This window comes from Lottia gigantea (assembly GCF_000327385.1).
Source record: "Lottia gigantea unplaced genomic scaffold LOTGIsca_62, whole genome shotgun sequence".
NCBI lineage: Eukaryota > Metazoa > Mollusca > Gastropoda > Lottiidae > Lottia > Lottia gigantea.
The window spans coordinates 626445-649720 of record NW_008710115.1 but is presented as its reverse complement, the minus strand read 5'-3'; positions in this window follow the sequence as shown (position 1 = coordinate 649720).

The window sequence follows — 23276 nt, the reverse complement described above, 5'->3', positions numbered from 1 at the left end:
AATCAATATTCATAAATTACCATAGAATTGTTTGATGTAATATGGTAATATCAATGATCTATAATAACATTACTATAATCTACTGTCTTTAATATACCATAATAATAATCATTATCTTATATTATATAATAGTCCTAATTAACTGATAATTAATAATAATTACATATAGAATAATTAACTTTCACAGTAGTCCATCTTTACCAGATCTGTGAGTTTGTAACGCCCTTCTCTTTTGAGTTACCTACTCTCGCAGAAATAGCTAGTTAAAAACAGTTGGTGATGTCCTTGGTGGTGATGCTGAAAACATGATGATTTATATCACGGTTACCTTTTAAGCCACCCCAGTATGCTTCAAAAGGATGTCTTTGCCACCAATTAGAGACACTGAAAAGAGGCAGATGAAACAAACTAACTTCGCTCAACATTGTGAAGCTAAGGGATGCGTAGTGATTCAAAGCTTCACTTAGCAAACTTTATCTTCAATTTGCTCTTTTAGTGGTAATATTCCAGGGTAGACAGTGGTAATATTCCAGGGTAGACAGTTAATGAAGGGTTGAAATCTATATCTATGTACTATGACAGCTAGTATAGTCTAGTATGATACAGGGTAACAGTTGTGTGATAAAATTTTGACAGATTTCTGATTTGATTTGGAACATATCACATACTTAACTTTTTATCTGAAATTCTACTTTAAATTAGTCTTATTAAAGGGTAATGGAGTAAAAGTGAAGTTATTTTAGATCAATAAGGAAATGACGAATGATGGTTGAAGTTGCAAGTTAATTTGGTTGTATCATGTCAAGAACTGCATATTGACAAGTTGAAGTAGGGTCGAACACAAGTCATATTGGTACAAATATTGATAGCAATTATAAATATCTGAAATATCTCTATACATTGAAAGTCATGGGATTCTAAAATTTCTAGGATTGGGATATTTCCTACTCAGAAAATCTTATTCTTTTACGGTTATTTTAATCTTTGCTTAAAATAAATAATCTTTTTCAGTTTTTAAATAACAAATCTTATTCACTTTTTGCTAATAATAACAAAATCTATTCAGACAAATCTTACTCGGCCTTTGCTAAGAGTCTCCTGTCCTATTCAGTTTTCTTCAAATATTTCAAATAAGTACAGGGTCAGGTCTCGGGAGTTTATTGTCTGTGATATTTTAGTCTGTGAATGTAGAATGTATTTTTGAGATAGTCATTGAAAGCCTATATTGTGTTTATTCTCTCATTTTTTTTTTCTAATGTATAAAGTAATCAGATAAGAAAAATTATCTGAAAAAGTTTGTTCAATTTCCAAATGTCAAACGTTAAGATTCTGTTATTCAATATATTTCGCGTGGAAATCCTTTTAAAGATTTCATAAGTAAAGAGATTTCCAAATCGTGATTCACAACATCCCGAGAACTTTACTCTATAAAAAACAAGTCAGAGAAAATTTGTAGATTTAATTTGATTTAAAATCTATGTCTGTTTCTAGCAATATTGAATGTAAGTGAAAGTTTGGTCAAAATGTTTTGATTTGTATTGTAACGCCTGAAGGTCTAAACTGAGGTCTTAACGCTACAAACCATTCAGCTTATTATTACATATCTATCAGACGTACAAATCGTATTACCAACATTAAACTACGTTACATTCTAGATTTTCAATAAAACAAACATTTTATCAAAGACTGTTCAATATTTAGACTAGAGTATAATGTAACTATAATTGCAATGTATCCATACGCTAAGGATGTTATTACACCTGGACAATTAAGTCTGTAAATAGTGCAATATAAGTAAAAACTTGGATATTGAATTCCATGTGAGCTATTTTACTGCTAGATCTAACCTCAGCTTTGAAGAGTTTGTAAACAAACAGTTGGAGGAATGGGGTCATCTTCTCAAGGGAAAAATTGTGATGTATTCTCAAACCATTCAAATTATCTGCAACTTGTACCATTTCCTCACGAACTATTGCAGGAGGAAATGACAAGATGCTATCTGAATATGATCATATTTCAGGACAATCTGTAAAGTTATATAATATATGATATTTGTCTCCTATACATCAACCACCTTCATAATTAGAACTCCATTTTTAAACAACAATTCTACAAACGCATAATCTTTCCTTTGAACTTGACAAAAAGACATATCTTGAAGATTTATTTTACAAGTTGAAATTTCATGGTTAAGTTAATATACACTAGCAGACTGTCACAAAAAGAAAAATTATAATACTTCAAATTTTTCTTTCATAATCTCTGTAGACATCAACACTTTTTATAAAAGAAAATTTTTAAGTGCATATTAAATAAGTGATAAAGAGTTACTGTAAGTTTGTCATCTTGTTGGTTTTGAGGTTAAGAAAAGAAAGATATATTTTCCCATGGAAGAGAAATACTATTAGTGTATAGAATATCAGTTTGTCTGAGTTTTTAGCACCAAGAATCTAAGATAATTTAACTATTGTTTGTGAATCAATTGATTTCATTCTTCACTGTATTCAGGTGTTTGTCACCTCGTACTCAATATTTTACACCATGTTATTTTTACCACTTAAACAATTTGTTGACTTTTGGAAGCGTAATGAAAACAGACGTGCATGAAGGTTGAGTTGTAATGGTAAAATATAATTCTATAATACCCAGAGCTTATCTGTTTTCTAAATAAAGTTAGGACAACAATGATAACTGATAGGGTATAAAGTACTTGTTTTAGTATTTACCTAGCTTAACCAATAGTCAAACCTTCACTCCATGTAACATTGATCCAATCAACCTCAATACCAAATGTAATATTGAATGACAAGCAGAAGATAAAAGAATGTTCATTCATGACTATGGTTTGGGTGGCCTTTCAACGTGTCATCATTTCTTCATGATCAAATACACAGTGGAGATTCTTCAGTATTGCCTTGTCTCTTACAAGTGTTGGCTTTCTACAGAAATTCAATATTTAATTTCCATCCAATTAGTGTATATCTAGTAGTTTATATGGTTTCTTGTTGTTTAGTTCAGATACCTTTAGACTTCTAATAACCTTCAAAACTCATCACCTTTCTTCTATTGACAGGTAAAAAGTAGTCTAGTTTTCAAAATTGGCAAATAAGTAAAGGTGCCCTCACACTCACCAGTTGTTATAGTTTTGATGCATGGCTATGGTATAAGGCCACCTTAAGAACACTGAAGAGCTAAATGTCTTCTTTCATAATGCATGATAACAGCCATCTGTAAAGAAAGCAATAATTAGTTTGGGTTTATTCATCCAATTTCTGTAAGATTTTTGTTGTGGAACTTTGGTTTCCAAAGTGAATTAATTGTATCATAAATTTTGTTTAATGGTATAAAAAAAACCCAAGAGTTGAAGATTTTTCTCAAACCAGGAAGCAGATCTGTAAGCAATGTATGTTCTTGTTATAAACAAAATTGAAATTTCAGAACCACCTGCATTTTCTGCCATCATGCAGGTTTAAAGAAAAAAATATGAAGAATTTTGTGTCTATTTAAATAGACCACTATAAAATGAAAGCATTGACATGGAAAATGATGTAATATTAATGTTAAACATTGTGTATTTTCTCTATATAATTTGTAACAATTGATGATTTTATTGAATAAATGACATGGTGTGTTATTGGAGTGGGCTGACAAATCAACTTCTTATTCTTTAATCACAATTAACTCATCTCTTCATATGTTCTCTTTCAATGGCAATACTTAGTGCAATTTTATTGAATTAATGTTGAAACAGAAGGAAATGTCATGTCAACCCCGAAGCAGGATATTGTGACAGGTGCAGGTTCTTCTCTTATTTGTGTTTATATTGATAGATGTCATTGTGGACATGCTTACCTTTTCCAGAACACTATATCATATATTATTGAAATTATAGATCATCCACTATTGAACTATTTTCACCAAAATGTTCTTTTGGTTTCCGGTTTCGCTTTTAAATTTAGATCATTAGTACTTGGTTTATTCATTGTCTGTTCATCTAGTTAAAATAATAACCAAATATATATCTTGTAATAATAAGCTTATAAAAGTATGTGCTCTACAATTGATGTATCCTAAGAATCCTTTCTCAAAGCTGATAAAAATAGTAGATAATTTCAAAAATGAACTTGATAAAAATTAATATTTAGTATTCTTTCAGTAGTATAGAGTGAGCTAAGAATTCCTGTTTCAGCATTTAAATAACTAATTAGACCAAACCTATTACTACTAGACTAGACAATCATCGTGCCTTATTATACCATTGTTAATTACTAATTTTAATGCCACCTCACAACATCAACTTTTAACATATCATTTACGTAAGTAATTTGTGTGTAAATAATAGACCACAAGAAGTTACTGAAAATCTATTGCATCCAAATTGACCAACAGTTATACAAATGCTGACAATATTTGGGCAATAAGAAAGTTCAGATATCACTAGATATGCACATTTAACACTACCTCTTAAAATGAGCATAAATATGGCTTAAAAGAGTATATATATTCATCAGGTGACTTACCTTGTGTCATAACTAAGCAATAAAAGTCTTGTATATGAGGATAAATCTAAACTAAGTAATTATTGAGAATTGCTTAAAAATGTTCAGCATTTATTAATTATTAGTTGAATGAACTATTACTTAGTTTTGTTTTGGATTAATCTGATTATAGAGGGATTCTGTTGTAAAGTTATGATTCTAAGAGATAGTATTCCAAAATAACAGGACAGAGATAGATTATGTAAGTAATTTAGGTGTGAATAACAAAGATATAAAATGAATTATTAAATCATAGTAGATACCAGGGAATATATAGATACCTGTATCTATTGTTTCCCTAGTAACAATATGTGATAATCAAACTCTTATAGGATTCTAAAGGAAACTCAAGTCAAATAAAGTTCAGTTTGGATAACTGTGAAATAATAATCTCTAGTTTTAATAAATTAGATAAGATATGAAGGGTTGAACAAAGGGTTAAATATTGCATATACTGACTTTCTAAATATGCACATTGGTCAGAAATTCAGGAGCTATATATCCCCCCGTGCATAATAACTGTTCAATTGCAATTAAGACTTTGTTGGGGAACTCTGGTACTTGATACCATTAATGTGCATATTATTATTTTCGATCAAAGAAGCAAATATGTAAGGAACGGATACGAAAAATTGTATATGTAAATTTAAAAGAAACCCATGGTGTTGTTTGAATTCAATGAATATCCAAAGTTCTTTTTAAAGTGGATGTGTGAAGTGAGATTTTTAGTGTAAGAACTAATATTTACTTGGCATAAATTTATAAAGTGGATTGTGTTTAAAAAAAATGTGTGCCTTCGTGCATTTGCACTGTTAGCAATAGTTTTTCGTTGAATATTTTTCTGGTGTTATATAGACTATTTGGTTTGAAAATGGGGTAACAGATTAATATAAACTTCAGCTTGTTTCTGAAACCATTGTTTATATATATATATGTGTAATGTATTATTTGTAATTCATGAATAAATATAGTTTTAAAAAAAAATGGGTTGGAAATTTCAACCCAATTTGTGTTAACCCCCATACCATCAAGAAAAGGACTGTGAAGAGCGTGGTTGAAATAACAAGAGGATTAGTATTGTTCTAATAAAACCCAGGGATTAATTCTTGTAAACAATGTCAACATCTTAACTGACATTTAGAATCAATGAGAGAAATATGAGATAAGGTGAAGAAAAGTATCCAGTATTTGAATACTAGGGATAGATAAGTCAACTAGCTAAGATTAAAAAGATAGTGGTCACTCTTCTTACTATGACTGTAGTAAATCACTAGTAACATATGAGTTGTATTGTTGTTGTTGACTGGCTGTTATACTGTCCAACACCTGGACCAGTTAAACCATTAGATGTCTAGCTAGCTACATGTCTTATTGGTCTGATAATACCTTCACTCATTAATCAGTGCAGTACACTTCCCTCTGGTAACACCACTCACTTGGACTGTCCCACTAGCTAGAGTTGTGTAAAAGGTGAAGTCAGAGAGATTCCGCTTTGACTGACTGACAACTAAAACTAGCTGCCGGTCTGGTTGATTGAGTGAGTAGATGGCTGAGTGAAGTTGGTAAAGAGTGGAGAAGTTTTGTAAGAGTATAGTATGTTGAACAGTGGGAAGTAAAGGATCAGAGAGTGTCTGTTAACAAGACAGTCTATATACTTTACTTATATACTTCAATACTTGTGTGTCAATGTGTTGGATGGTAGAACTCTTTTACTGTCAAATTATTTATTAAGTGTTAATTGACTAACGTTATTGTATGACTAGAAGTCATGCCGGATTACGAGGAATTTGAGGATCCTAACTTCTTGTAAGTTTCTTTTATAATTTTCTTTATTAGGATTAAAATACTGCTTTTACCAAACAAAATTGATTTGGCATTATTTTTTATAATTCTAATGCTTATAAGGATTAATATCCATTAAATTAAAACATAATTTTTAAATATTCATGATTAATTTAATTAAAAACAATTGAATAAAATCATGAAATGATTAAATAATGATTTTTATCATGCTTATTATTATAATATTAGATAACATTAAGTATTTTAACAGAATGAATATCATTGTTTTATACTTGAATTTCTCAGTCTTAGGAAAAAAATCAATAAGTAAAAATATTATTGTATTTGCCTACTATATTTAATGGTTTACTTTGTTCATAAAATCAGAATTCAAAATACTTCACATTCACAATCATTACAACTTAGATTTTCAACCTTAATATTTATATAGTAGAAATCAATATATTGGTCAATTATTTCTCAAGCAAGTTTTTATTCTCACAGTAAAAAATATAGAAACACTCTCATAGTTGTCAAGTAGTTGATGGCGTAGACCATTCCTATACATATATACTAATTAATTTAATATAGCTGATAATTTTTATAATTTACAATTATCTAATTAACTTTTTTTTTTTCACACAGAAATATCTATTCTGAATGTTATTTTATTTAGAAACATAACATTTCCTAGGGTGGACTTGAATGATGTATATTTATATAAATATATAAGATTTGTTTCAATAACTATGAATAGATCAAATATTAAACAAATAGAAAGTTTGACAGTATAATTACCATAATTGATGTTAAAAATCGAATTATCTTTGAATAGAAAGGAAGAAAAGCCTATTGACAGCGAGCATAAGTCATGTGAACTCCCACAATTATAATACAAGAGACTATACAATAACTAACATACTAATAAAACATAAAAGTACTATGTTTTCTATTGAATACTAGTAACTAGTTGGACAGTTCATAGTGCATGTCATTTATGTTGACAGTATCAAACCTGTCCTATAGTCCACCGATCACTGCTTTGTTTACCTCAATTATAGAGTCAATAAAAAAAACTTTATTGTTGAAAAAATCAATTTCAGTAGATTTTTTTTATTGTAAATAGGAAAGTTTTGTTAAAGTAAACTATTGATAAAAATTGAAAACTAGTGCAACTTTTAGAAGGGGAACTTTTAAGATTTTTGAATAACATTAGAAAAGAAAATGCCAAACTAAGTAAAGAAGTTCCTTGGAATGAGAATTTTTTTTTTTTTTTTAAACTCTTTAAATACCGATTCTATATAAGAAAGTATACTGTTGGTATTGAGTTCACATTTGATACATGAATAAATTAAACTTGAATTTGGTAATGCTGACAAATGAATGTATATCAAAGCCTCTATCCAACAGGAATTTTATTTTTTTATTGGGATTTTTGCTTTGGTTATACGGAATAATAAGTATCTGTATATTTTTTGTTTATAATAAATTCTAGTAGACATGATATAGTTATGTAGAGAAAGTTTAATTATATCTAGAAAGAATCTAGGGTCTAATTAAATAAATTCTAACTATGTTAATATAAATAATTATAACATTCTAGTTTTTATAACCACTACTAGTATCATAATATACACCTCTGTTTATAAAAAAAACTGGTATTTTTGTTTTGTCTAAATAATCAAATAACACATTTTTAAAATATAAAAACTGTTACTTATGTAAAATGATTTTATTGTTAGCATACAAATCAGCTGTAAAAATAAATTGTTTGGAATTACATTTATGTACTATTTTTAATCATAATTATTTTAGAGTTTACATGTTCATTTAAGAGGGATACACCTAGCAAGTATTGAAACAAAATAATGAGCTGATTTTTCTGAAAAGTGAAGTTAAAACAAAAATTTGGGACGAGTTGAGTCCAAATGGGACCACATTGACAAAAATATTTACAATCATAATCATATTGTATATGTAAAACTTTTCAATATAAGAATAAAAACTAATTAATTCCACTATAACTAAGTGTTTGATTACGTCAGTTTTTGTGAAATGTTTAATGCCCTATGTGATAAAGCATATTTTGATATTAATGACCTGTAAAAAATAGTTTTAGTGGAATTGTAAGAACCACAAAACCTGTGTACAATCCTTTTAATAATGTCTGTATCACATCAATACACACTTTATTTATAAAAATCTCTAGAAGAGTCTTTCAGCAAATTAAGAGTAAAGATGACAGACATATTGATAAGCTATTTGACATTGTAAAGAGTTCTGACAAAGATATAGTTCATGGTACTTTTAATTCGGTTGACAATGTGTTAATAAGAATAGATAAGACACAGTGTTTCCATTTACCTGCTGTTCTCATCTCTGACCTCTATAGAGTCCACAAGGTCATCTATTTCAAACAAACTTTATCTCAATTCTGTTTCTGGTTATACACTTGATGACATATAGAATGAATCTGTGGCAGAAACAAGACCAGTGAAAAATTTCTAAAAATTCAATCTGTTTTCTTTTGCCCTGAATGGACTGACAAACTATTACTGGGTATAACCAAAGTGGAGAACTTTTCAAAACTTTGATTTGTCTTCCATCTTGTTGCTCCCTAATTGTTAATTTGCATTTAAATTTAAATTTCATGTAATACTGCAACAGAATTTCTCTGGGTTCTGACCTTGGTATGGGTAAAAAAATTTGAAGAAAGTATTTAGTGATTTCATCTATTTATACTGGACTGTAATTTGAATATGTGATTTTCATGCAAATTGAGAAGTTTGTGAAATGAATGATAAAAGAAGATAATCTTTTGCATAATGTCCTTAATCCTAAATAAGACCTGTCATTAGAAAGAGTAAATAGACCTTATTATAAATTGTCATCTAGTCTAATGACTATGCCACCCATTGTTTTGTTGTTTACAAGATATTAGTGCCACCTCCATTGATCATTTCTATATACCTTAATCAATGTTATTATTACATGTGTCAAAGGTCAGGTACAACTCTTCATGACACCAAGACATTTTCAATATTGTCATTGTGTCTGATGTTATCTTCTTGTCACCTTATTTTTTAACAACAAACTTCCTAAGACATCTGACTTTCTGTCCACAAACAAACTTTCAGTTGCATTTTATTATACAATCTACAAGCTCAGTGGTCATCATTCTACAGGTGTAGGGTTAAACTAGGATTAACAGTCAGAGACAAGAGATTTGAACTGTACTATGGACATTCAGTAAGTTTTCATCATTTAATAAATATGATTCACATAAGATTTACAGTAATAAAAATATGATAAAACCTTGAAGTGCTAGAATTATTTGGCTTTTCTGATTCTGGCTAAAGATAATGCACTGACTATTTGTTACATCGAGTATTGTCTTCTTTTTAAGGTTTATCAGGAAAAAAAGCCTTAAAAAAGCAATCATTTTGACTAAAAAGGAATATTATTAACTGTATACTGAAATTGTATGTAACAAAATACTACAACTAGAATGGTCATAAATTAGAATTTGAAGATAGTAGAAAACTTTTATGATGATGAGAACTATTTTTATATCTTTTATTTCTGCTTCAGTGATTCTTACTTTATATTCTAATTTCATAATTCATGTCATACCAGATACCTCTTATATTTCATCAAAATTCCTCAAAATTAACCTTTTACTATCTAGTTTATTTCTCTATTAAACAGATTGTAAAGAGGTTTTCTAAATTTTGTATGTGTAACGCTGATAGCGTCAATTTGTGCCAAACTTTCCAATTTCCTTTTCGTTCCTGCAATTCCAATAAAACTTGGTGTTTGAGGAATTTGCGAAATTGCCATGGTGCAAATTAATGCTTTCAGTGTCTCCGATACATATGCAAAATTTAGAAAACCTCTTTACAATCCATTTAACTTGTAAGCCAACATAAACCAGTTAAAATTCTACTGAAATTCCTAGGAAGGGATCTTTACCCTGATAGTCAAAATATGAACAAATTTGAAATTCAAATCTCCAACCATGTACTGGTTTCGGTCTTTTGGGAAAAGACAAACATTTGAGAAAAATTGAAAACATATGTCATAATTGACAAACATGCCTTTTCTTCATGTGGTGTTAAAAATTGAAATTTATACATCAACAAACATAGAAAAAAGCTGAAAGAATTATACAGGATGTAGGGAAGTATTTATAATGGTGAACTTATAGTAGAATTAATTATATTGTTAGTAAAAAGATAGATTCAGATAGCCAACAGAATATATTATATATGGTGACTTCATGAATGATAAAGTACCCTACCAAAATAAAGTGTCAACTTTTTTATATCTGACCTTTTGGCTGTCTTAAGGCGTGGGTTCTTTTCTTACACCTCTACAGATATATTTAATAAAATTGTTTCACATTTAAACCTACAGATAGATAGAAATATAAAATATTGTTAGAATTTTATACTTAATGTTCAAGATAATATCAGGCAATAACCTTATTCTCTATGATTTTCACTGCTTATGTTTTGAGCATTTCATGCCCATTGACTCGTATCATAGCTGAAAGTCATGTTTCTTTTAATCATTTCTGACTGTTAAACACATTCAAAGAACTTGACATTTGCATCTACTAAAAGAGAAATTGTAAATGAAACCAAATTATGATTATCTCATAAATAAAAAACCGAGGCATAAATAGAATAAGTACTTGTATTTGAGCTTTGATGTTTATATAAATGATGTAATTGTGCTCTGGTGTGATTCTGCAGGTTTCAGACATCAAACAAGAGAATTAGTCTAACAATTGGATTGTCTAGTTCTTCAGTGACAGTTCCTGTAATCTTACACTTTGATCCTGGAAGCGTTGATCTACTTTTCTTAATATTTATATTCATTCCAGTAGTTCTATTTTACCTTGTAGACTAGACTTCATGAAACTTTAATCATGGTGGACGAGACACAAAAGAGTTGAAATGACTTCAAATTTTTCAAATAAATGTAATTTTTTCTTGGTTCAAATTAACCTCTCAGCTTCAGTAAAAACTCATCTAAACCTATTTTAAAATTTAGTGCAGTTTAAATTGTAGGCCTACACATTATCTTACTGAATATATCAGCTTTTTGACTTTAACCTAAGGATTGCGTTTAGGATGTATATTGCTTAGTGAAACCAACTTTAGTCTAATTCGACAGTGTTCAGACTTCTTACCAGTTTTCAACCAAAGGTCACCAACCAATTTTTTTTATGCAATTTTAACTTATTTGAGTCCTGAATTCTTGTGTGAAAACTTTTCTTCCCAATGTGGAATAGGGAGGGCACAATTATGTGTTGTATCACCTTTAAGCTAACAACACTTACATGACTTTTGGTGGGTGATTATAAGATCTGTTACTGATTGTATTCAATGACAAGTATAGTGATTATAATAAGCTTATTAAACTATTATTTATCAAGTGATATTTCAGTGTGAACTGACAATAATTACACATCAAAAACTGTATAATAGTCCAGGTGTGGGGTAGGGGTCAGTACTTAAACTTTTACTATATGTCAATCGGTTACACAAGTCTTCAAACAAATTCTAACAAATAGTTACTAGTTAAAGTATATTACCAACAATTCACTGGTTTATTAAGTAATAAAGATATCATGACTTTACACTTTCCTTGTTTCTGATTGGTTGATGCATGATAGAAATGTCAAGAACTTATCAATTTGAATATTCTATTCTAAAAAAATTATTTTAGGATCTGGAGACAAAGACTATTTAAGTAATTCTCAATGTATTTGATGGTGATTATGTGCCTTTAATACTATTTATAATATTATTTATATAACTCTATAATTAAAATAAATATTGATTGTTACTATGTTTATTGAAGGGAAGGGTTAGGTGCTTTCTTAATATTCCTACTTGTTATAAACTTGTTCAGGTGCAGTAAACATTCTTATTTGCTTCAAATAATTAATATTCTTAGTTAAATAACCTGAGTAATCTTGCTATTGTAAGGTGAGAATAGTCCATCTTTTGACGAGAAATTACTTGTATTGTACTATACTATTTTACTGACTTTACTCAATGTTGTGTGTAGAGTTATACTAGATTAGCATGCCCCTGATGAAAATTGAGTCAAAAATCTAATTTAAAGGTGTGATAAAATTTTCGAGATGGTGTTAGTTTAGATAAGATTTAGTTAAAAAATTGACTAGAATAATGTTACTACTATTTGGGAAAAGGATCATCAAGGGACTGACAAGGTTAATGGAAGTCATCCATAATGTTAATAGTAGGAAGCATATTATCAACTATTTCATTGATTGGTTGTCCTGATTGATCTTGTTAACACCATCTTGTGGTGTTCCATCTGAATCCTCTATAAATTCTTCCTTTTGCCATGAAAGATTAAGTAAGTGAACTTCCGTTTGCCATGAAGGACTAGCATTGAAGTAACTTATGGTTTTTGGGCACCCTCAAAACTTTGAAGTCTCAACATCTTTATATCTTAAAAACCAGTCTTATTGTAGTAAAAGGGGTACCATATTTTAGAGGTGAAAGTAGGATGGACTATAGGTACATTCTGTGTATGATGGTGTCTGACCACAGGTAAAAGATAATGATAAGCAGGTAGAGATGATCTGGTATTAATAATATCACATCTATATGGTATATAGTTGATATTGATGTATCTCTAGTATCATTTTATTATCTAGGGAAACTCTGACATTTCAAACTTAGACATCATAGCCACTGATAGAAAACTTATATTTCATTAATAAGCTAGTTATTGAGTACAGTTCCCCTCACATTTAAAGTTAGATTCCCACTTCTTGTGAAATCAGGTAGGTCTTGATTTAAGTCTGAGCTAAACTTGATCATAAATCAATATGATATATAATATCAATATTCATTGCAAAATAGTGTGGTCAGATCATGGTGAGCACGTAGATTCAACGGCAGAAAAAATCAGAGGAAAATAATGGAACCAATTACTACCAATCACTAATTCACTTACAGCAATGTAACTGTGATTTACCTTAATAATGATGAAAACAATCGAGATAATAAGCCATAAAAGTTATTTTTTGGAAAATATTTTCAGGGAGTTAGACACATGCTCAAGAAATATTAGAATTCAAACCTGTCAAAAATAAGAACAAGTTGGTTGGGTGTAAAGTCAGAGATCTAGTTTCTAGACTCTAGTTTTTATCCACTGTTTGTTGTTATTTGTTTTTTAACACAAATCTTTTAACACATTGAAATGTACAAGGTGGTAAAATGAATATATCACTAAATGTCAGTTCATTCATTCCCTTCAAGCTTTGATATTTTAGTCAAAGAGAATTTCGAGCCTGATTTAAGCAGATATATGTATATATAAGATGTACACCCAAGATGTGTTAACATGTATATTAACAAAGTTTAATCAAAATAAATTTTACATGTTTTATTGAAAACATTGACTTATCCTATATAAACATTAGAAATTCTTCTAAAGATATGATTTTCTTTGAGAAGGTAACATAGAAATTTTAGAGCTTTGATGCTAATAAAAACATTTATAACCTTGATACATTGCTACTTGTTGCTATTTATTCAAGAAATTTATACTTACTGGACAGGTCATGAAATTTGTAAAGTAATGATATATAATATATTAGATTTGATACTAATAATAAAGCCCTGTTTACATTAGGATGCTACAAAGTATTCCATTCTCAGTCTTAATCTCGATGCACTAAATCACAAGAGTTTGTGACAACTACAATTATGAGCATTACTAGAGAACAGTTCTATAATACTGTATACAATCTGCTGTCTCAGACAGGAAAGATCAGTTTTACAATGTCAAAGGGGCTTAAGATACATTTTCACTCAGATTGAGATGTGCTTAGAACGAATTTTGTCATGACCACAAAGTCGCACATTATTGACAACAAAGCAATATCGCCCAGTTGAAACACACGAAAGCTAGATGAGCACTGGCTTTTTCCTTCAGTTATGTTTCTGAAACATTGAAAGTATATTGATGGGTAATGTTTGTTGTTGTCTGTTAGTAATATTATTAATATAAATATCTACCTGTTTCTTCACTTTACTATCTTATATTACATATTACTCTAGTTATGTACCCCTCATTTCATTCTCTTTAACACTATTATATTCTTATACTAATAGTTCTACTGAGAATAGTCAAACTAGTAATCAAACTTTATTGTTGTCTAAAGACTATGAACACCAGTTTTAGGTTTAATTACTTTGACCAAATGAAACTAAAATTTTGACAAATATTTACTTCAAAAATAGCCAATTTTATTAATGGATTTTCAGTCATTCCTAATGACTCTCAGACAAACTCAAATTTTTATAGACAACAATAAGATATAGTTTATGATATAGAATTTTTGATATTTATAGTCTGATAATAGTAATATCATGGTCATTAAGTCTGAAGTTCATTGAACAGACTAAAATTATAGCCAGTACTAACATTATTACGGAAATATTTATCAGAAAAACAAAAACTAGTCTCGGCTACATTTGAAAAACAAATTAGAATTTTAAATAGGAATTCAACTCTATATAATTTATATATGGTTTTGGTTTTGATAGTGGTCATTCAGGTCTAAAAAGCAGGAAGAAAAAGAAGCAAGCAAAACTCTGTCTAAATTTGTTGAAAGACAAGTAATAAATAGTGTAAGAATTTATATTAAATTGTTACTGCTTATTACTGTTTAATATTGGTAATGTTTTCCATTCTCATGCACACATTATAATTATATATTACATTACATTAATACATGATAAAATATTACAGTAATATAAGATATCAAATAATTTCTAATATCCAACTTCACCTCTATGCTGTATTTTGGATTATAAAAGTGATAGAAATTGTTGAAGTGAAATGTGTGTTCCTGACTATCTATAGATACTACCAATGATATGGAAAGGAAAATGAGGGTTGACTGCAAAGTTTTAAGCCTTTAAAAAGAAGGTACCAAATGAGACAATGACACTTACAAGTGGAAATGGGAAGATGTGGTGGAATTCTGCTTTGAATCTTGTCTAAAGAAAAAAGGCAGACCACCAACCCACTTTCGGTTAAAACTTTACAGTCATCCTTCATATTTGCTCCAAATTTTATAGTCGGTTCTTATGTTTGGAAGAAACCAAACCACCAACCCAATCTGTGCTGAAGCCTTTACAGTTATCCCTCACTAGGAAGCAAAAGAGCAACCAACTCGCTCACAGCTCAAAACAATCATTCCTTGTATAAAAGTAATGTTTCTATTGGAATTGTTATTGTGTTACATCATTAACTATTGATACAAATAGATATTCTAATAGTTTATTATGTCTTTCTCTCTCCAGAGTTTCTAATACTATTAAACCTTGTAGTCCTGTTCAAATATACAAACAATATCAGTTAAGACTTTGGCTAGACTAAAATAATTATTCGAGGTGATCTTTGTTTTCGTCTGGTCACTAGGTAATTTAGAAAATGATCTAGTCAGGAACAATACGGAATTAAAAGGTCATCTTGTCATTGAATATAAATCTATTTGAAAGTGATAAAGTCTTTACAGCATTTTAACTGTCATCATGCCTTATCTTTGTCCATCTTCAAAAGAGTTTTGACAAAACACAAAGGTTAAATACAGTGTATTCTGGAGAATTTAAGCTTTGGTGGTCAGTTTCAAATAAATAATGGAAAGTTTTATGTACATATTTAATACAAACAAAGCAGATATAGGTGTTTATTTCATCTTGATATTTCAAATAAAAGCTAAATTGACAAGACTGAAAGTTTGACTAAATAAGTACATATTAAAGATTATGGTTGTCAAATATAGATATTATAGAATATAGTATTGAAGTAGTAGAGATTGTAAATTATTTAAAAGTATTAGATATATTAATATGATATTATATTTGAAGTGATAATGATAATAGTTGACAGCTAGTGATATATTGATGCCATATTATGATATACTCCAATATTCTCACATTCCCTTTGTCAACATATACAGTTATGTTTTGCTTTAAGTCGGAAATGACCTATCAAACTTGTCAAATTATGGAGATTTTTAAGTTTTTCCACTTTTTCCACTTTATATAACATTTTAAAATGTAGTCTAATGAATTAATTGAATTACTAATTCATGACGTTGTCTTTAATATTAGATTTTTAATTAAAACTGTCCTTTTAAATAAGCAGTAAGGACATGGAAACTTGCATTTTTTTCTGTAACTGACACTCTGTTTGAAAAGGTTGAGGTCAAATTTTGAATAGATCACATAATGCTGTTAATTTAGTTGTATTTGCTATTGATTTATAGTTGAAACCAAAAAGTTCAAATTTTCGGAAAAAACGTCTATTCGTTCAGATGGGACTGAGACCCTGTACATTACAGACTGTGCAGGCTAATGCTGTTTTCTGGCAAAATTTCGGTAATTGCACACTGCATGGTGTTGACAGTCTTCATTAAGCCCAATTAGTTACAGAAAAGTAAGACATAAAAACTCCATTCTTTTTATTTCATTTCCAATAATATGAGAATTTAAAGCAACATTTCTACAGCTCAGACACTATATTTTAATCATTTATTTTTAAAAAAAATTCTTCATTCTTAAGAATCTTGATTCATCCATTTTAATTTGAGGGTAAAATTTTGTGAAATAAATGACAATTCTAAGTTTTAAAGAGAGTCCAGACATGTAAATGAAGTGTGATTATTGGGTAAGATGTAAGAAAGTATGTTATTTTAGAAAGTTATTAATTTCAGTAAAGAGTTTGGGAAGAAGATACAATGTTATTGACTTATACCCACATTTCAACCTGTAACTATGTTTGATATACAGACATATTGATTTTACTCATCAAACATTGTTGGTAAAAAACAACTCTCATTGGATTTTCCAGAAAAAAGGCAGAGAGATATTTAGTTTTGTGAAAAAAATGCTTGAATTTGGCATTTTATGTGCATCATTCTTTCTTACACATAAAAAGTTATGATGTACTTTAAGTTGCTTTAAGCCATGCCTTAAGTCATGCTTTTTACTAGAAAGACAAGTGTTTCAATAGTTGTATAATTTGTCATGGCGAAATATTTTTGGATGGCTGGGAACACTCCAGATATAAAGCATGGAATTAAGTGCTTCGTGAATCAATTTCTTTAATTAATGTTGGTATGTGACTCTCCCTTTAAATGGAAATTTTAAAATCTTTAAAGAGAAAGTCAATGTAGCATAAAAGCAACATGTGTGAATTTTTAAGTAAGTGTTGATTGTTTGCTTATAATATTAAATATTACAATATCTAGATTCATGCTGTAATTTTTCTTTGATCTCACCAGCCATAAAACTGAAGAGATATTTTTTCACTGTGTTGTTAAGGTGGTTTTTGCAGTGAATACAGACAAAACACAAAGACAGGCCACACATGTTACATTGGTGTTATATTTGATCGAAATAAAAGACCTGTTTTATGATTTTGTTTAAACTTTTATCGAGTTAAATCTATTTTTTCTCAAATCCACCTTCTGTAAGAATTCTACTTCAATTCTTGATGATATTAACATATTGAAAAAAGAAATGACTGCACAGTTACTGAAAAACGTAAAAGTTAAAGTGATAATTTGGTATATTTTTTCTGTTAAAATAACAGTTTGAGTGACAATGATATGTTAGATGAGAACAAGTCTTTAATCCCTATAGAATTACTTAATTTCATCTGCTTCCACCCAATTAAAATATTTTCCCTCTCACCAACTTGGTATAAAAGATGTTTTATTAACCATGAATAATCAGTGAAGATTAAGTATATTAACATATTGAGAGTGTAAGAAGGTTTAGTCAATGCGGTACTAATCAGCCGTGTAATTGACAAGTTAATATGTATGTTAAATGACTTACAGAGGAAACTTACAACACTATATATAATTACTTACGACTACTAATACTTTTACTTACTCTTATCTTACTATACATCTAAATACCTGTCTTTTTACACTACCATCTTTATACTTCTTAATACAGATACACTAGAAATTATTTAACATTGGACAATGAGGATTTTTAGCCTTTTTTATGGGTAGGCCTAGTGGAGACAGTTACAGCTGCTTCTATTTGCACTATTCTTATTTCCTAACTGACATCTGTGGTTCTTGTAACTCTACAAAAGAACAACCAGAGTATGGCATCACCATGGCAAGTACAATTGATGCTTGAATGCTATTTGCAATAGTGACATAATAAGCTCTTCTGACTTTATTGGAACCTCACAGATGTTAGATTGGAAATTGGGATGGTGCAAACAGAAGCTTAGATATCTCTGTTACACATAAAACAATGAGAAATTTTAGGATTTGTACATACTATGGTCTTGAATGTGTTAAAAACTATATATTAGGGGCTTCCTTGAGTGGCATTTAGTAATTGATGATATTAACACGAACACAATTATATGGATAACAATTACTTTAATAAATAACTTGCGACGTTTCGACGATGATTCTTTCGTCTTTATCAAGCAATGATTATATATATTAGGGGATTGTTTAAGAAAAGTAAGTATCAATCCATGTAACATCCTTGCTTACAGAGTTTCTCTCATTCACAGAGAATAATCCATCAGTTTAACTGAACAATAATGCTGCTAATTAATTTCCAAATTTTATTGATGTAAATGAAGGATCATTTGACCCTGATCACTTAGCACCAAGCTGATATTGTCTTTGATGTTTTATGATTTTAAATTAACATCAGATTATAAAGGATGACCTTCTATATATATACTGTACTGTTATTTATAAGACAATAGTTTATATAATTTAACATAAGGTGAAGAAGAATTAGTCTATACTAATAGGATTTTAACACTCAATGTTAGTTTAATAGAAAATAAGAAAGTCAAGTTGATAATCAGATAATAGGATTCCTGGTCGGTTCGTTTATCTTTACCCCAAGTGGTCAGTCGCCTGGGGCTGTGTTCTGGAATCTATTCACTCACTGTCCTGTACACATGGCCCCCCTCATTATACCAATCTGATGAGAGACAGAATCAATCTAAGAGATATTGTTGAAATCTACTGACTGTTTATTTCAGGTAGATCTAGTCAAATAATGGAATATTTTCCGCTATTCATACAAATTTTATTGCTGTTTTCTCACCTTTTTCAATTAATATCTTGCAATTTTCCTTGATTTCTTGGTTTTGCTTGATTATATTCAATAGTAAGTTAAGAAGGAATAATCAGTTCTCATCAATATATTCTTTGATTTGTAAGAGGAAAGTAAGACACTAAAACACTTTCATATTTTCATTATGATTCTTAAACATAGTTACAAATTGGTAATTGACATATTAAAATATTTATATTAAAATTATGTTGGATATTTTTAAAGACAATAGGTATGTATAAGTCTGAGTCTAATTTTACCCAGGCAATAGTTTGATATATATCTAAATGTAAACTAAAGGTTTATCTAGCTGATTATCTTGAAATATATAGTATAAATAATTCTTAGAAATACACTTCTGAAACATGCCATTCCATAATCTGATAGCTATTTTACAAATCAACTACAGCAATTACTTAAATAATGTTTATAATATTTGTCTATGTATATGAATTTTGATTTCAGAGTTTAAATCCTGTTACATATGTTCTAGATAATCTAAATGGATACAGTATCAACTATTATAATAGTCTTAATATTCAAATCTATGATTATGTGAAAATTTAGGGTCAGCAAGTGAGTGAGATACTTAATATCTAGAGAGTTCACAATTAACAATAGTTATCAAATAGGTTGTCTTCAATTAGACCCTTTTTCACCCTTCTTCTTATATAATAGGTGTAGATGAGATTAAATTAACCCCAGTTCTTCTGACCTGGTGTAAACACTTCAAATTGAAGAGTTCATTGCATGTACTGGTAATGGGTTAATATAATGGTATTTTAAATAGATGAGTAATAATTAAAACATGCTATTCTAAAAACTCTTATACCTTAATTAACCTGCATATGGAGAGCAGACCCTTCAGTTAAAACCAGAAAAATATATCCTGAAGTTTTCAAGAGAAATGAATGTGTCAACTTTTGTGATTTATTGTTAAAAGAGATTGTAAACTTTCTTTAATAAATTTAGGAATTTTCTGAAACCCTTGGTGGTAACATTGACAAATGTGTGAACATTTTAGGACCAATTTAAGCATAGTCTTATAAATATTTGTAAAATATATGTCTGAAGGTATTTAATTGCTTTATCAGCCACAAGACCACAATTTCTTGATCTTAACTCTAAAAATTTGATACAAATATATGAAATTCAGAAGGTTGGAAATCAAATCGTTAGACCACTATAATCCTCAAATAAGTCATATTGAATTAAGATTTACAAATTTACCAAGCTAATGCTAGAACACAGTGATGTCTTCAAACCTGTCAATTAATTTCAAATCTAATTAGAAACCTGAGGAAATGAGGCTGTAGAAAGGAAGTGGTAAATGAATATTGAAGGATGATAATTTGTCAGTGATGGTCAACCTGCTGATGGTCAGTTCAGATTAACCATCATATTACATAAGATTGTACTAGCTGACCAATCTTTATTAGATACCCCCAACTGGCCAGTGGTCACTTTTATCTTTCTTATTAGAACTTGACTTGGAGTATTAATCATTAGTATAGTGACATGTGACCATTGAACATTCACTATGCTCCATTCCTTAGAGACTGTTTCATTAGATTTGTAAGTTTATCTAATGACAGTATAATCTAAACAAACTTGACCAAAATATTTGAATTTATTGGTAATTTGTCACATTTTGAAGTGATAAATCTGGAATGTTCAGACCTATTTTGACATACCAGGTTTTAATAGTCCCTCGAGGAATTAATGGTATTTGGAGGTTTTGGCACTCAATTTAATTTATTGTTTTCTTGTATTTTCAGTTCTGATCTGTTAAACAGAAATAACCTAGATGGCAAAGGTACGTTCGATTTTTATTGTATTTTATACATGGACAGAACTTTTACAATACACACCATACATTTGACCCACGACGTTAAACACATTGCCTTATTCAGATAAATATTTAGATTTTCAATTTAGATATTATTCAGATATACCTTACGGAATATACCTTGTAATTATTCAGATAAACCTTGGGATTCTTCAGATAAACCTTAGCATAATTGGGATTATTCAGATATACCGTAGAAGTATTCAGATAAACATTAAAATACTTTAGATAAACATTGGGATACTTCAGATAAACCTTGAGATTATTCAGATGATGGTTCATTTCTTTATTTTTGCTGATAATACTAGACTTGAACAAACACCAGGATTTCACAAAACATTAAATAATATAATAAAAATGCTTCACTTTCAAAACATTTGAATTGATACTGTCAACCATTGAATATATATATACATGTACCATAACATATGAATTACATGTATATTTCAAAACAATTGTCTGTAAACACCAAAACAAATAAATGCAAACAGCAAAACAATTGCATGTATATTTCAAAACAATTGCATGTAAACAACAAAACAATTGAATGTTAAGACCAAAACAATTGAATGTTAACCAAAAAAAAGTGAAAACAATTTGATGTAAGCACTGGATCATGAGGATATAAGCTACTGAATTAAATAAGACAGAAAATAAAATCAGATGAAGATTTCAGAGAATTTGATAAAGTGGCAGAATGTACTGAGTTGGCTGCTACAAAATTTTGTTAAATTCCATCAAATGTCTAAAGTTAAATAGAATAAGATGTAAAATGATGGCAGGAGTTTAAGAAAGATTTTGTTTAGATATATCAACTGATTTCTCTACACCTACCTCTCACCTGTCAGCCTTTAAACCATTCTCCTTTCTACCTCGAGCTTTGATCATTCCCTACCATTATTATAACTTACTTTATCTTAATTTTAATAACATATATTCTTCATCATATATCACACAATAACATAAGTTCTTACTTTATTTATGGCTTTTATTTTGTGTATTATGAGCTTTGCAAGTGATGCTTGAATGTTATCATTTAATTTATGCCTTCGTTAAAAAGTTAGAAATGGTTTTTATCAGAGAAAAACCTAGTTTTCAATGTGGTTTGGTACGCAGCTATATTGGCACCAAACCTTAGAACAAAATAACTTTTGAAAGATTATAATATATGTCTTGCTTGAATGATATTATCTAATTTATGTCTTCATTAAAAAGGAACATGTGATGCTATCAAAGCTAGTCATGTTTCTAAGTGCCACTGCTATATGATTTACTTGGCGTTGAACTGGCACAAAATGATAAAATTTGAATAAACTGCACCCATTCTGTCATACAAAAACATAACTTTTCCATTAGATATAGAAATTAAAATATCTGTCAACTTTCAGTTTTCTACTCATTAATATTAATGACAAATTTGTTGAAATACTGTGTTCTCTGTCAGACATTTTAATTTATTAATATGTAAATAATTACAAACTTTTAAACAATTTAGTAAGGCATTTTAAATGAACATAATATTTAATTTAATATGCATGTTAAAATATTATTTAAAGCAGATGTCTTTCTTGCAACATTAAATAAAGACTATAGATGATAACAATTTATTACATATAAGGAAGCAAATGAGAATTTGAAATATTACTTGCAGATCCTTCATGAACAATGTCCTGGAAATATAAATAAAATAATGTTTATGATTAAAAAACACATCTTGAAAATTGGTGCTGCATTCAGTAACAAGCCTAAAAATAGATATATATCTATCAATGTAATTCAATAGATAACTGAAAGCACTAATTGTTTTAATTTTTTAATCAATCAATCAATTAAAACTGACTTAATATAGGGCTGTACTAGTACTCATTGTCAAATTTTCATGTGTACTGTCTGTATCACTGTATTTTGCATTTTTTGTTGAACTGTACAAAAAGA